This window comes from Equus przewalskii, chromosome 17, assembly GCF_037783145.1.
Source record: "Equus przewalskii isolate Varuska chromosome 17, EquPr2, whole genome shotgun sequence".
NCBI classification, from domain to species: Eukaryota; Metazoa; Chordata; class Mammalia; order Perissodactyla; family Equidae; genus Equus; species Equus przewalskii.
In genome coordinates this window covers 80,714,727-80,731,427 of record NC_091847.1, presented here as the reverse complement: position 1 = coordinate 80,731,427, position 16,701 = coordinate 80,714,727, and the positions used below count along the sequence as shown (strand labels likewise).

Here is a 16,701-nt window from a genome sequence, read left to right as displayed (position 1 = left end):
TACCAAATAACCTTAATTATTATCACTTGTGATAATTCACTGAGTTGTATACTTGCAATCTGAGCTCTTTTAAACTAAAAACTTGAAGACAGACATCCAAAGTAACAGAAAGCAACATCAACAACAAAACAGTTTACGTTATCCTAAATGTTGTCCATACTTTTGGTCTGGAAGAAAATGGCATGTGAGAGGGTAAAATCTAATCTTAATAACAGTAAGTAAATGAATCCATTTTAGGACAGTACTGAGTCAAGCTAAATAAGAGGAGAAATCCATAAACTCTTCTCCATCTTCTCCCCTAAGTCATGATTTTAATGAAAATTAAGATAAAATACAAATTTATCATCATAATCCCTCCTTTTTAGAAAGAGTATATGCAACCATTTTTAACAGACTTTACCGTAAGCCATGTTTTTTACACCTACACTGTCACCCATATGGTTTCACTCTGCCATCTGATTATGTCATCCATATGGTCTCAGCCTGCCATCTGATTAAAGCCTCCTAAGGCACAGATCTCTCTCTTTTGTTTTTGTTTACTTTACATCAGACGTACTTAATTTTTTTTGACATTTAATGTATAGGGCATCATCACAACTTTCTGTTTCAGAAAGTAAAATATTTATGACTATATTAAAATAAAGGAACAAACCCCATTAGCTAACATAAGTAATTATAGCTACAAAGACATTCAAAACAGGAAGGCAATTTGCATCCTCCTTCCCTCCCCAACTAGATAATATTCTTTCTCTTTAAAACAAAACGTGGTATTTCCAATGGACAGGATCCCCATGTAAACTGCCAGTGTTTTATTATCATTTCATTCAGGCAGACTACTAATCCTTTTTCAGAGGAAGGGACCACCTTCTTAATTTTTATAACTCTTAGTTTGAGCAGACATCAACCACTTGGGCCACAGTACAAATAGCGTCTTTCATCAGAAAATTCAGGCCTTTTTCAAAGTACAGGTGAGAATTATTTAAGGAAGAACAATTTGTTTCAGATGAGAAACTCAATGACTCAACTAGAACAGATACTATTCTTTTGGTTTTCACTTTGAAGGCACTAAAATGAAACAGCAACCTCCCAACTAGACTAAACTAGCATTTAAAGTGGATGCATTAATTTTGGACTTTGAATTCTTTCGCTCTTCATTCATATCTTCGGGTGGGAAGAGATGCTATGGTATCACGTGTATAATCTTCAATTTTTCTAATAACTCAGGAGCAGTACAGCCAGCAGTGCAGTATCCAGACACAGGATCAATTAATAGAGCCAATATGTGGGTTTCCAAAGTTGTTTGAAGAAAGGAGATTCCTAAGTCATTACACAAATAAATGCTTTTCAAGACTGCAAGAACAATAACAAAAAAACTAAATAATACTATAAAATAAGAAAAAGATCAGGTACATATGAACTCAGAAAGAATGTTGTATACATACTGGGCCTGGAACAATAGAAACAGAACAGATCTTAGAAATCACGGAAATCTAGTATTAGCTTAACAGTATTGTGATTCTTATTCTTCCAACAATTCTGAATTGTAAAATTTATTTGGGATTGAAATTTAAGATTTGGGGATTTTCATGATTTATCCCTAAAAATTAACATAATCCTTTGGAAACTATGAATTTATAATAAATTTCAAAATAGTGGCATGCCTAAAAGGAACAAAACTTTTAAAGCCAATTCACAAAGATACATACCATTTTGCTTTAATGGTCTTTAGAATTCTCTCTCTTAATATGAAAAATAAAAAGCGAAGTGATTCTGTAGTATTATTCACCCAATCCTGAGACAGACAAAGGATGCTGCTGTTAAGTAGTTGGGAAAGGGAGCCTAACACTTGCTGGAAAGTGACATCTGTTACCAGGTGGTTGTGGGACAAATTAAACTTTTTGTGTTTCAGTTTCCTCAACTGTAAAAACAAGGGAGATGGATTAAAAGATCTCTTCCAACTTTAAATGCTCTATCTGAGGAACTGACACTACAAGATATACGTACAAACACATAATTATGCAGGCCACTTAATAAAATAACATATATAGTAAATGAAGGCAGACTGACTAAGTATTAATAGGTCACCTAGCCTCTTGATCTTGGTCAAATACGGAAACACTACCACTCATTTATATATATGTATCATGAGCATGCAATACAACTTGAGATGATTCGAAGCATTTTAAAAATTATTCTCTCTCTCAAATGGTAGACAGTGTCTCTTTTACTCATTATGTTGCCCTGGTCATAACTGTTACTATAGTTATTAACTAGTTTCATCATCTCTTTTCTTAATTTTCAAAGAGGATAAAGCAGTTTTTCCTTTCCATCTTAGAAAACTTCAAGAATCTATCTGACTGGAGCTGTATCTCTTTTTGTACCCTTTACACAGTAAAAATAACAGATATTTAAAAGTTTAAAACGTAGGGGCCAGCCCCGTGGCTGAGCGGTTAAGTTTATGCGCTCCGCTTCAGCAGCCCAGGGTTTTCCAGTTTGGATCCTGGATGCAGACCTACGTACCGCTCATCAAGCCACAGTGTGGTGACATCCCACATAGAAGAACTAGAGGGACTTGCCACTAGGATACACAACTATGTACTGAGCTTTGGGGAGAAAATAAATAAATAGGAGGAAGACTGGCAATAGACGTTAGCTCAGAGCCAATCTTCCTAACCAAAAACATACCTTTAAAGAAAAAAAGTTTAAAGTGTAGTTTAGATAAATGTCCCAGTAGAGTGCCAAATGAGTGCTTCCATGACATTTAAAAGAGAATATACTCTGCAACAATCAAGACAGTGGTGGACTTCCAAAGGGGCATTGAGGATGAATACAATATTGATAAATTTGAGGAAGGAGGATAACTTTTTTGATAAGAAGCAAAGGCTTAGAGTAAGCCTTTAGAGAAATGACTGAGGCAGTGGCTGGTGTCAAGAGTTTGTATAGAAGCAAGGAGAGAAGACAAATAATACAGAACCGTCACTCCAAAGCAGTCAGTAACTACTAGCACAAAATAAGAATGAGAGAATGAGGCCTCAAAGTAATTTGGTTTAAAATTTTTATACTGCAAGGAATTTACTTCTACTTTAGAGAGTAATATATCCTGAGGGAATTCACAAGTAAGGGAATTTGCTTCACTTTTTTAAGACGAACAATATCTTCAGTTTTAACAATTTATATACATTATACTTCTATTCTATCACCATAGCTGAGCACTCATATGTCAGACACTGTTGAAGTTACTGGGGATAAAGAAATAAAATAAATTTTTAAAACTTTGCCTTTGCGGAACTTCTATTCTAGTGTGTCGGAGCAGGGGAGGGAAAGTAAACACAAAGTATAACAAATCAGATGGTGACAATTATTGTGCAAAAAATAAAGCTGAGAGGGATGCTGGAGGGATTTTCAAGACTATAAAAGCTGACCAGTGCAACCCTCATGGATAAAGCAGCACTTAAATTCACCTACTCAGCACCTAGACAGGACTCCAAATCAAGGACAAATTTCTGGCAGCACTGTTTCTGACTTATCTGCCTCTACCAAATTAACTAAAGCTCATTAAACAAGAAAGCAAGGCTTTATCATCACTTTTGCTAAAAATCATTAAGCAAAAGGAAAGAATGTTGCAGAAATTCACCTTGTTCTTTTTCCTAAAATATTTTGACCTTTAAGAAGTGCCCCAGCCCCTACAATCCTAAACATTCTAGCTCAAGTTGATGAAAAATAAACCCATCTCCCCCACAACCTGCTTTACTTTTTAATCCCTTAAATCTATGATGGATTTAATCTAGTTGAGAATGAAAGGTAAATAGTCAGAGAAATAACTGTGAATCTTGACTCTGAAGAGAAACAATGTATTCATAACTAATGGAACATATGAATACATGCTGTGATTTAAAAAAAATGCAAATGACCTTTATTACAAATGAGAAAAAAACCTTGCCCACACCCTTGCAAGGGGGTGACTTCTGAACTCTCACCAATCCAAAAGTCCAGGAATTTAAGGAAATCACGTAAGCAGCAGTCTAAAGTCTCCAGGGTAACCACAGCAAAAGGCTCATTTGGACACATGGTTTTAAAACTAAATGACTATTTTGTTGTCATAGTCAAATGTATTACTAAAAATATTTTGCAGAGTATACCCAGAAACATCTAGGGATAATACATAATACTTCCTACCTATTTACTTTGTACCTGTTATTTAGTTGTTATAACTGAAAGCCTTGTTAACACATTCTTAACACACTCGGGACATGCTAATTTTCTAAAGTATTATGATTAATTTACTAAAGAGGCAAAATGTTCAGGGGCTACTAGCTTTCTAGGAATCAATAACTATGTTGCCTCTTTGCCTCCACTTTTTTCCCCGTTACTAACCTTAAATACTTGTCATTTATCTTTACCTTATGTCCAATCTAGCAGAACTGAGAGGTATGCAACCCTTACTTGAAATTACGCAATGTTCCAGGTTTCTGATGCTAGTAAGTCTTTCGTATTAAATACAGTATATCTTCTCTGAAACCAGATAGGAAAATGTTATATTCAAATGTTGTCTGTGTACATAGGCATGTCTGCAGATATATGTACATGTATGTATACACATGTATATATGTACACACACCCTCAACACACATCACATATCAACTTCAACTATAAAAACTTTACTAGATTAGACTGATCACACCCTAATAAAATGAGGCTATATACATTTTTAGGAAAAGTTAAAATAGGCAACGAGATAAACTAAAACAAATTGGTGTCTTTATCAAGGTAAGTAAATTCTGACATAGTATTCAGGAACACTTTTCTCTGTGCTCCTATCAAGGTCTTTCTCCTTTAATTGAAGAACAAACCCATATTTCAGCCTCTAGTCTACATATTAGAGAAAGGCAAAGAGAAGTTGCATATGAAGTTAATTCTGTGTGATTTGAATTTGACAAGATTTAATCATTTCTAAGACAAAAATAAAAGCCTGAAAATGTTTATATATTTTTATAAATTCTTTGTATTAATAGTAAATACAAGTATAACCTGACCACTACTACCAAAAAGCAGGCAGCAACAGCAAAGGGGGTTGGTCTTTCTAATGTCATTTAATAAAATCAATTCCCTGATGATTTGTTTACTGGAAAAGAGAAACTGCCTGAAAGTCAATATTTTTATTTTATGATTTATTGTAGTTTTGTGATTACCAGAGTATTTTAATGCTATTTTTAAAAGGTTATTTTTAAATGTGTACCATGTGCTATGAGAAAGACACATCCTCATAGGAAGTGACTTAACAGAAGTGAATTAGAAAAATGTTACTTGATCTATAGAAACACACTGCACGATTTATGATATGCATCTTAGAATATGTGACATTCTATAGAACCTTTCAATAAGAAAGCTTTACTGCTTTCTCAAAGTTTTTTTTTTTTTAAGTATTGGCAAAATCTATCTGTCTTGTTTTCCTTCAGGATAAGACTACTCATGGCTCTGAAACAAGCTTTCATATATCTGGGCACCAAGAGACAGTGTTGCTTAGCAAAACAGCAACCATGACTGTGCATTATTTTAGATAATGACATTTTATCCCATCTCTTTCCATGATCCTTTCTTTCCAAACACCCACCTAATACTATGTTTACAGTTCTACACCTTAAGCCTTTCAAATGACCGATCCTACATAAACTTCTACATATGAAGTTCTACTAAATGAATTTTTAGAGCTGGATTTTTTTTTAAAGGAAAAAAGGATTATACACCTCCTACATACAGTTACTTTTAGAAAAGCAATTTTTGTGCTGACTAAAGAGTGAAACTGTCTTCAAGTGTTAGGTTCTGCTTCACAAACTAGCTCAATGCTGAAACTCTAAGGACCCATAAAAATTATGCCCTAAAGTTAAATATTCATACCCTATTATTCCATTTACTTAACAAAAACTGAGGGACTATGTGAAAATCACTACATTCTAAATGGAAAATGAATGTTCAAGTGTTTTTTAAAAATAAGTTCATAAAGTTAACATTTGGTATTTTGACAGTTCTGTTTTGAAATAAATTTTGAAATGCTATTCCTGGTGAATTATTTACAAATTAGACATGGAAGAGTGAAAATTCAGTTTTCCTGAAGTAAGACAACACATGTTATAGTAGGAGTCATAAGACAGGAATTCTGGTTTTAGCTCTGACTTCACAGATGGAGAACTAGAGAAGTAAGAGATTTGTAAGGAATTTACAAGACTGTTCAGGGCTATACCACATAGCCTCCAATATTACAAAAAGTGAAGAATTCTTTGTATATTTGGCAATGGAACTGCATGGACTATTAAGCAACAACATGCTAATCATTTTAATATGTTTTGCTAAGTAGAAAAAAATCCAAGTACTCAAGGCATCAAGGATATACTGGACTATATTTAAAAATTAGCAGGGTTAATCGACAAAGCTAATAAATGACATGCAGGCAACAGCAAAGACTTTATGTACAATTTTAATAAAACAATCACTTCAAGTTTAAGTCTCTTTATCTTTAACGCTGAAAGCATCAAGTCCCATCTTTCAGGTAGCTGTACTATTTTTTACCAACCCGGTTGTGATTTCTTGTAAAATGATTTTGATTCATACAATCTCATGCTATTTCTCATGTTTCAGAGGCAGGAAGTATTAGTAAAGCAGAGTTACTGAAAACATTCTTTTTAAACTATGGAAAATGAACCTAATTTCCTTGGCTTTTAAAAAATAAATCTGTAATTTCAGTAAGTTTTAACTGTCTAAAGGATATACATCAACTTCCTTTAATCTGTGCAACTCTAAAGGGGGATGGCTTTTAATCCTGCCTTTCAAATTTGTGACCCTTCAAGAGGGAATCATTTATTAAACAAATTTTCTGTGCCTATTACATAATAAGTGTTCTACTGAAAACTACGGGGAATATAGTTTAAGGCACACAAGAACCTCTCTCTCAAAGAGCTTCCAAGCTAATCAGAGATGAAGTATGTACTCTATAAAAAAGGGCTGGGCAAGTATAAACTAATATCCTTACGACCAGTCTACTTATGAACCCCCCACCCCCAACAAGTACTTAAAAACAATGATTTGAAATCATAAACTTCTTTTTTGAAATGACAGGAATACAATGAATTATGGAAAAAAGGAAAGCATGCACTGGCCATTTATGGTAATCTTTCTACTGATGCAGACCTGATTAGTAAGATAATGAAATCAATATATTTCTTTAAGACCTTGACTAGAATATTTCCTCCAAGTGAATTTTTATAAACCCAAACCACTACTGTTTAGGAGAAAAATTCTAATAATCATTAATAAAGACAGAACCTTGAAAACTTTCTTCGCAAAGAGGTAACGCTACAAAAGAATGATGAAGACTGCTTTACTGTTATTTCTTGCCCAGGGAAAAGGCTTTACCAACAAGTAAATCATTTCAATTCTCCAGGGCTCAGTTTAGTCATCTGTAAAACATGAAGGAGTTACTACTCCCTTCATGGTAAAAGTTTGTTAAGTGTGAATTCCCCAAATACAGTAGAGTTTATAAGTAATACACTACACCCACACAAACATAATAAATTCTCTCATAAAAAGTAATTGTCAAGGTATAGTACTTCAAATTAAAATGCTTCACTCGAAGTAGTTATTTCTTGATTTTTATCTTTGCTCCTTTTCATCAGTCACTCCAACTAAGGGATCTGGACACAGAATAACGAGAAGACCAGAGAAGGCAGAGTGTAACTCTAAATATGCATTAATGGCTTTAGTTATTTCTCATTAAATAACGGTACCCTGTTTGCCTGGGCTTTCAGAGATATTTAGAAAACGTTTGCAATCAGAATAATTTATGATGTCCAAAATATGACACCAAAAGCACAAGCAACGAAAGAAAAAAGATGAACTGGAAATTAACAAAATTAAAGACTTTTATGACTCAAGGAACACTATCAAGAAAGTGAAAAGGGGGCCAGCCCATGGCCGAGTGGTTAAGTTCGCGCACTCCGCTTCGGTGGCCCAGCATTTCACTGGTTCGGATCCTGGGCACTGACATGGCACCACTCGTCAGGCCATGCTGAGGCGGTGTCCCACATGCCACAACTAGAAGGACCCACAACTAAAAAATATACAACTACTTACACTGGGGGAATTTGGAGAGAAAAAGAAAAAAAATAAAATCTTAAAAAAAAAAAAAACGAAAAGACAAAGAACCTGGGCCGGCCCAGTGGTGTAGTGGTTAAGTTCAGTGCGCTCCACCTCAGCGGCCCAGATTTGCAGGTTCGGATCCTGGGCACGTACCTACACCAGTCATCAAGCCATGCTGTGGCAGCATTCCATGTACAAAATACAGGAAGATAGATGGGCACAGATGTTAGCTCAGGGCCAATCTTCCTCACCAAAACAAAAACAAAACCCAAATTAAAAATGGGCAAAGGATCTGAACAGACATTTCTTCAAAGATATAAAAATGGCCAAAAAATACATGAAAAGATGCTAGACATCATTACTCATTAGGGAAATGCAAATCCAAACTACAATGAGATACCACTTTGCACCTACTAAGATGGCTATTATGAAAAATAATAACTGTTGGTGAAGATATGGAGAAATCAGAACCCTCATACACTGCTGGTGGGAATGTAAGAAGGTATAGTAGCTTTGGCAAACAGGCTGGAAGTTCCTTAAATGGTTAAACATAGTTATTATATAATCCAGCAATTTCACTCCTAGGTATATAACTAAGGGGAATGAAAACATATGCAATAAATGAATGTTCATGGGTAGTGTTATTCATAATAGCCAAAAAGCCCAAATGTCCATGAATAAAATGTTGTATATCCATAAAAATGTAATATTATTCAGCACTAAAAAGGATGAAGTGCTGACAGATACTACAACATGGATGAACCTTGAAAGTATAAGGCTAAGTAAAAGAATCTCATCACAATGGACCACATATTGTATGAGTCCATTTCCATGCAATGTCCAGAAGAGGCAAATCCACAGAGACAGAGAGATTAGTGGTTGCCTAGAACTGGCGTATGGAGAGATTGAGAGGTGATGGCTAAGGGATGCAGGGTTTCCTTTTGGGGTAATGAAAATGTCCAAAAACTGACTGTGGTACAGATGCACAACTTTGTGAACGTGCCAAAACCCAGTAAACTGTACACTTGAAATTGGTGGATTGTATGGTATGTGAATTATACTTCAATAAAGCTTTTAAAAAAACAATCTATGATGTCCACTTTTTAAACTGCAATATAATCTACTATGAAGGAGAAAGGATTAGGAGTCAGGAAATCTGCATTTTAGCCCAGTCATTACTTGGTTTTATCATCCCTCCTCTTACATGAAATTTAAAGCTTCCTGTCTCACATTCAGGGTTCCTCAGAACGTGGATTTGGTTAACCTAACACTTTCTTCACCAACTTGTGAGCATATCAGGTTCATTCTACTTCCATGTCTTCATTTTTTTTGTCCATGCCACTGCCTAGAATACACTCCCTTTAATCTCTAACTATGCAAGTTCTTCAGTAATCAATTTAAATTCTATCTTTCTCACAAAACGTCTTCTCACTAAAACCTCTTCTAAACTCTATGGCCTTTCAAGACAGTAGTGAGAATTGATACTCTGCCACGTATAAATCATTCTTTCTTACACTGTTTTCATCATCTCCACTATACCATACAGTCCTTGAGGGCAAGAGCCACATACTCACGCTTTATTATGTGTAGCAACTAGAACAATGCTTCATTTTCTATGTATAAAAATACCTAACAATAAATTTTCTTGTGATTATTTCATCAACTATATAAAAGTCAATGGTTAATAAATGTTCACTGAATAAATGACTAGACTGATACATGGCAGTAAGTAAAACCAAGATATTACTATTACTAGTCACAGCAAACAATAAAGCTGCTACTGATACTTTTAAGAAAATGATAACCCTTTAAGAGTACAAATAGTTCAGAACAAGCAATAACTTTCCCTTCGGTGATGAAAAACAAGATATTTCTGAGTGTCCTATGGCCAATCACTTATACAAACAGGCAGGACAACCCTCAAAAATAATGGTTATTCAGGTCTGGCTAAATTACCATCATTTTTAGTTACATCTATACTGCCATATAATTATAACCAGAAACTCATGCAGATAACCCGCTCATTAGGAATACACTTAAAAGTGAAAAAGAAACCTATCGTAGTCTCAGAGAAGATTCACTAATCTTTGGGAAAGGCATTTTCTATTACCACTGGTATAAGTCAACTTTCAGACCCACCCTCCACTCCTACACCAAGGCCATTACTTAGCTATTCTAGCTTCCCACTTAATTCCCTCTTCTCTAATCAAATGTCAGTCTTTACTTCTCTCCTTTTGGGAAAAAACTCACCACCAATCCCTTAGACCTCTTGCTCTCCAAACCTTGCCCCTTGTTAGATTATTCAGAGATCCTAGATTAATCCAACAGCAGGAAGAATTTGTTCAGACAGCCCATCTCATTTATGGTAAACTCCTTTATTACTTTACCTCAAACCTGAGAAAAAGCAACTCAGGCATTTACAAGTTTATCAAGCAGTACTACTGGTTTGTTTTTATTAAGTTGAGATTCATTAACGAGCCTCAATAATTGATTAAACATACAGTTAAAGGTAATTTTTCATCACTGAAGATGGAAAATACTGTCTTCTACTTATCTGTTGGAATAAACACCAGGACATGAACGATTAATCTTTTCTTCCATTCTTCTTGGTAACCAAGAAAGACGACAGGTGAGCAAAACTCTGAGTAAAATATAACAGAACGTAACTTTACAGGGCCACTTGTGGCAGAGCTAAGAAAAGAATGCAAAACAAAACAAAAAGGACTTCAGGCAAGAGTGTTTATGTATTAACGGGAGAAAATGGATGTCCCTGGTGGTCTGTTGGTTAAGATTCGGTGCTCGATGAGGCCCTAGTTCATTTCCAGGTCAGGGGACCACACCACTCATCTGTCGGTTGTCACACTGTGGTGGCTGCGTGTTGCTGTGATGTTGAAAACTGTGCCACTGGGATTTCAAATACCAGCAGGGTCACCCATGGTGCGCAGGTTTCAGGAGAGCTTCCAGACTAAGACAGACTAGAAAGAAGGAGCTGGCCACCCACTTATGGCCATGAAAACCCTGTGAATAGCAGGAAGCACTGTGTCTCTCTATATACAGCACTGGAAGGTGAGAGGATGGTGCAAAGAGATTGGGCAGGGTTCCACTCTGCTGTACACAGGGTTACCAGGAGTCAGATCAACTCGACACCACTAAGAAAATTCTTATCAAGTTTCAAATGTCTCAAAAATCTACCTTCATAGATTTGATCATGTAAAATACATTTAAAACCATACTTTCTTCTTACAATTTCAGAACCGTGATCAGAGCTAACCTCTTCTATAATGACCAAGTTAGCATATATATTAAATTGGCCATTTTCACATCATCAGTTTGTTGCTTTAGTTCATGATCTTTTTACCGTCACCCCAAAAGGCAATTTACTGTTTCCACGATACTGTGAGAAATCATTTAATTCTCTGGTAGCCCACAGACATGTTCCAGAAAGAAAATTTTCTGCCTTTTCAGATTTCAGTTATCTACCTGCACCCCCCAAATCTTTAAAGATAAGTGTTTTGTAAACATTTTAGTCATTGAACAGGTAAAAACAGCACATATTAATATTTTATAGAAAATACTAGTACATCCTCAAAATAAGACAATATTCTTACACTAACAACTTCAGCATACATAACTGTCAACTTCAGCACAAAAAGAATAAGATATACCACAGCAACTTCATTTAATGCTTTGTTTTCTTAAGTATAAGGGACTTATTTGTGTCCCTGTGGCTGGATTATTAGTTATTTTCCTTCTAAGTTTAACCAACTTAAAAAACTAACAGCATGTATATTTAAAATGTCCTATAGTTAAATGCTGCTTCGAAGAGCCAAAAAAAGGAAAAAAAAAAGAGAGGTACTGAAACTTGTTTTGCATTCTAGCTAAAATGAATATCACTTGATTCAACTAGTTGACCAAGGACTTCCACAGCGGGAACAAAAAAAGAGAAAAGAAAATTCGTCTAAGCAGTAAAGTCTCAGTAGACAATCATATTGGTGAAACTCACTATTTAGTTATCAAATATAAAACTCACTGATAATTACACTAAGACATACTAGAAAATCATCAAAGAATAAGTTGATGAGTATGTAAAAAATAAACAAACACAGGGAGAAAGCTAAGTACACTAATCAGTTATCACTGCGTAATAATTTCCCATGAGAATAGTCTTCTTAAAAAAAGGACTGGACCACATGAGATGTTCTTTCACATTTAGAGAGAGAACCAGAGAGACTTTTTTTGTCTGAAATAATAATAGAAGGAAGTAGTCTGTTCAGGGCTATTAGAACCTCAACAGAAGAGTTAAATTCAGACTAAATTCACTTTAAGAGTTAACTCTTACATAGCTTACTTGCCTATTCACGAATATCTTGATTATTTTACAGAAAATTTTCAAAAACTGGAGCTAAAAAGATAACAGGGCAGTTCAAATAACACCTTCCCGTCACAAACTGCTATTTCTCATTCAAATGAAACGTCTTTCATTGAAATAAATAAAGATATAGTGACAGATCCCATTAGTGTAAAAGGTCATAAAGACCTAAATATAAAATTAGCTAACTGGTTAATAAATATAGGTATATCCATACGATGAAACGTCTCATAATTAAAAAAAAGAAATGAGGAAGCTCTTTATGTACTGATGCAAATCAAGTGCAAAGCCCTATTAAGTGGGGGAAAAAGCAAGATATAGGATAGTATATATAGCATACTACCATCTGTATAAAATGGGGGAAGAAGAGTACATACATATTTGCTTGTGTATGGATAGATATCTCTGAAAGGACAAATAAATTGTAGGGTCAGCTCCAGTGGACTAGTGGTTAGAGACCTACACCACTTGTCTGTCAGGGGTCATCCTGTCCCAGTAGCCCACAAACAAAAAGAGGAAGACTGGCAACAGATGTTAGCTAGGGGAGAATCTTCCTCAAGAAAAAAAAAGGAATTGTAACACTTGAGTGATTGGGGGTACACAGGACTTTTTGCTACATTTTATATGTTTTGAATTATGTACTATCTGAATTACTTATTAAAAAAATAAAATTGGAAATATAATCCTTTCTTCCGTTACTTCACCAGGTGTCATCTCTCTTTCCTTTGATTGTTTTCTTATGACATATATTCTGCCTTATTAGACACTGTGTCCCTAGAAGTTCCTGGAGGGTAGAGATAAGACTGGGTAATCTCACCTGAGGATTCATTGCAGCTTCTGCCCAGTGTATTAAACACAGTAATAATAATGATGAACAATTTAAAAAATAAGAAACATTTGTCGAGCACGTGTGAAATGCCTGGCATTAAATATGTACTAACTTACTTATATAGTTTGCAAGTATTAACTTAGTAAATCCCACATTTCTATGAGGTAGATACTGTACATTTATGGCGAAGGAAACTGAGATATGATTAAACTTGCCCAAGGTTCCAGAGCTAGGAAGTTAAAATGAAGCTAAAAAATGAATAGCTACCATTAACTGAATCCCTAAGGAGGTACTTTATAATTATCTCACAACCCTACAAAGTATGTGGTACTATTCTAATTTAACAGATAAGGAAACTAAGACTGAGAGAGATGAAGAAATTTCCTGTAGGTCACAAAATTCCTTGAGGGTAGGCATACGACAGTAGTGGCAACAGCAGGATTCAAACTCAGGTCTGCGATTCCAAACTCATTGCTCTTTCCACTAACTACATTCCGTGTCACCTTAAGCGCTAACTCAATATTTGAATTACCCCAAACTGTTGTCTCAAGTGATACTGCAGTAGAGATGAGCTCACACAAGAAAAAAAAAAATCCTTGCATTTTTTCCATTCCCTAACTACTATATCCTTAAATTCAGATTTGAACTCTCACTATTCAATAAAGAAGCCATCATTGGAAGTGACACTGTCATCAAGAAAGATGCTTACAAGACTATGTCACAGGCTGGCTATAAACAAGTTTATATAACCATATCTGATAAGCTATTTATGGAATAAATGAAATTATAAATTTCAGTGGTATATTCTAAGCATTAAGTTACAAGTAAACAATTTTTCCTACTGTGGAAAAAAAGAAAAAGCATTTTTTAAATGAGATGAAGTGAAGGATACATACTTGGTTTTACTATAACCATATTGTACTCCCCAAAACAAAACCTAACATCTTGGAAACCGAGAGACAAAATGAAGCTGCTTCTTGAAGAAGAAACGAAAATTTCTATTAATCAGGTCTAATTAAAAAAAATGAATTTCAGAAAGCAGAAAAAGGAAGGTGCCATTTTATGGATCAGGTTTCTAAGTCTCCTTAGGCTCTTAGGTGAAAAAAAATCATTTAAAAGAGGTACCACTAGAGTTTTAAATTTCACAAGTGCCCTTTTAACATTTTTTGGTCAATGTGTCAAAGATTCATTCACTTTGTGAATACACGTGTTCACTAAAAAAAACATGTTCAAGCAGATTTAACTGTAATTTTTACTGATGCCTGGGAAGGAGTAGAAGTATAATTTAATACCATGCACCACATGAATATTCAAATATTAATGAACATAAAAGTTTGAAAAGTTTCACCTGGAATTGCTAAGAAATACAGACTAAGAATTTACAAACAAAATAAAATTTAAAAAATCTTTTGGATAAGACTGAATAAAGAAGCCATGAGAAAACTTTTTTTTTTAATTTCACAAAGGAAGAGTCGTTGTCATATACTGTCTGTCAGGGAAAAAGAATTCTGGTCAAGTGATGATTGATGGCTTGCAGAAAATCTGTCAACGAAAAAGTAACCTAGAGCATCGTCAATACTAAAATTTCCTCAATGTCTGGAAAAAAGACCATCTTCCCAATCCTTATGGAAAAATTCTCTTTATTGCATCTCCTTAAGTTACTCAGCAATGACAAATTACTAATGTGGTTTTTCAAGACTTTCAGTACAGTAACGCAGGTTTTGGAAAAGTGATTTGGGTACAGAACGCAGAAGACAGCGCTGCCACGAGCAATCCATGTTTATTCCTCGCAGGAAGCCTGGAAGCATCAGTCGCGTCCGCCACACCGTGGGGGCAGGTGAGTATCTCTAAGACAAGCAAGCTGGCTACCTTTACGCCCCAGCTAAGACGACCGTTTTGCTTTTACTTTTCGGCCAGGAAACGCGCCGTGAGCGTAAGGGACCCAAGAGCTGGCGGCCGAAAGTACGTTTCAGGCTCGACCCCCGGACGGCAGACCGCCGCGAGCGGGGGCCGCGCGAGCCGGGGCTCCCAGGAAGGCGGCGCTCGGGCAGGCCGCGGCCAGGTCCTCCGCAGCCGTCCGGGCTCCCGACGTCCCTCTTCCCCACGGGCGAAGCAGAGCCCGCGGCTCGCGCCCCGCCGCTCCCGCCCGTGCGAGGCCACCGAGGCCCGCGGAGGGGCCGGCTGTGGGGCGCGCGGAGTCGGCGGGGCCGGGGCCGGGGCCGGGGCCGGGCGGACGGCGGGACGCGGCCGGGCTGCGGGGCCGGGCGGACGGCGGGGCGCGCCGCGAGCCGAGCGCCCGGCGGCAGGACGCAGCGTGAAAACCGAAACCGCGCTGGGCGGCCGCTGCCCTCCGCGGGCCGCCGGCGCTCCAAGCCGCCCGGCGCGTCCTCCGCGGCGCCCGGCCGGCGGCCCGCTGTCCGCGCCGCGCCCGGCGGGCAGGGCGGGAACGGCGGCCCGCGCGGCCGCACAAAGGCCGGGCCCTTCCCGCGCTCCGCCCGCCCGCCCGCCGCCCGGCGGGGACGGCGGGGCCGCGGCGGGCTCCCCCGGGGCGGCCCCGCTCCGCTCCGTCCGCCTCGGCCCGGCCCGGCCCGGCGGGAAGGCGGCCCAGCGCCCGCCGCCCCCCGCCGAGCGCCGCCGCTGGCTGCGGGCAGATCGCCGCCGGCCGCCGGCCGCCGCTGCCCGGCCGCCATTACTCTTTGTTCGGCGGCGGCGCGGCCGCCCGCGGCTCCATCTTTGCGGCGGCTGCTGCGAGCGCGGCCGAGCGGGCGGCGTGGGCCCGGCCCGGCCGGCGCTGCCTCCGCCTCCTGCTCCTCTTACCGGCGGTACGAGCGCCTCCGTCACTGCTTTCGTTCGCCGCCCGGCTCTCGCTGGAGTTTTATTCTCTCCCCCACGTAACACACCGCGTCAAACTACACCTCCGCCGCGTCACTCACCAGCACTCGGCTTCTCCCAGCCGCCGGGCCACAGGCAGCCGCCGCCGCCGCCGACTGAGGAGCCGCAGCCAGGGAGCAGCCAGCGCCGCCCAGTGCCGAGTGCGCAGCGGCCGCGCCCGGAAACAGCCGAGCGCGCCCGGAGGAGCTCGGGCGGCCCCGCCCCGCGCGCCGGAGGCGGGGCTCCCGAAGGCCTTCGGGCGTCTTCGGGCGTCTTCGGGCGCGGCGGAGGGGAGCAGGGGAGCGGAGGCGCGGTCTCAGCCTCGCCGCGGCGTTGGGCCAAGCAGCCCGACGGCGGAAGTCTGAAGGAGGGAGCGGGGCGCGGGTGCGGCCCCGGGGAATTCCCGCGGGCGTTGGCGGCTGGACGGAAAGCCCCCGCGGCGGTGAGCGGCTGCGAGCCCGTGGCGGGCCGGGCGTAGGCTGGGCGGGAGGGTCCGCTCCGT

At 39.1% G+C, this 16,701-nt stretch overlaps 1 protein-coding gene across 16 annotated transcripts in view; it reads right to left on the bottom strand.

Annotated features, from left to right (window-relative positions):
• The window catches only part of CREB1 (cAMP responsive element binding protein 1), a 63,221-nt gene extending 46,812 nt beyond the window's left edge, over positions 1-16,409 (bottom strand). For 7 of the 16 annotated variants that reach the window (XR_011528896.1, XR_011528888.1, XR_011528889.1 and 4 more), the window contains exon 1: positions 16,262-16,392. The gene's annotated coding sequence lies outside the window, so the exon portion shown is untranslated. Of the gene's footprint in view, positions 1-16,145 lie in introns of all 16 variants that reach the window. The other 9 variants (XR_011528890.1, XR_011528892.1, XR_011528893.1 and 6 more) reach the window with 5 other exon arrangements.
• Positions 16,410-16,701: the final 292 nt, after the last annotated feature.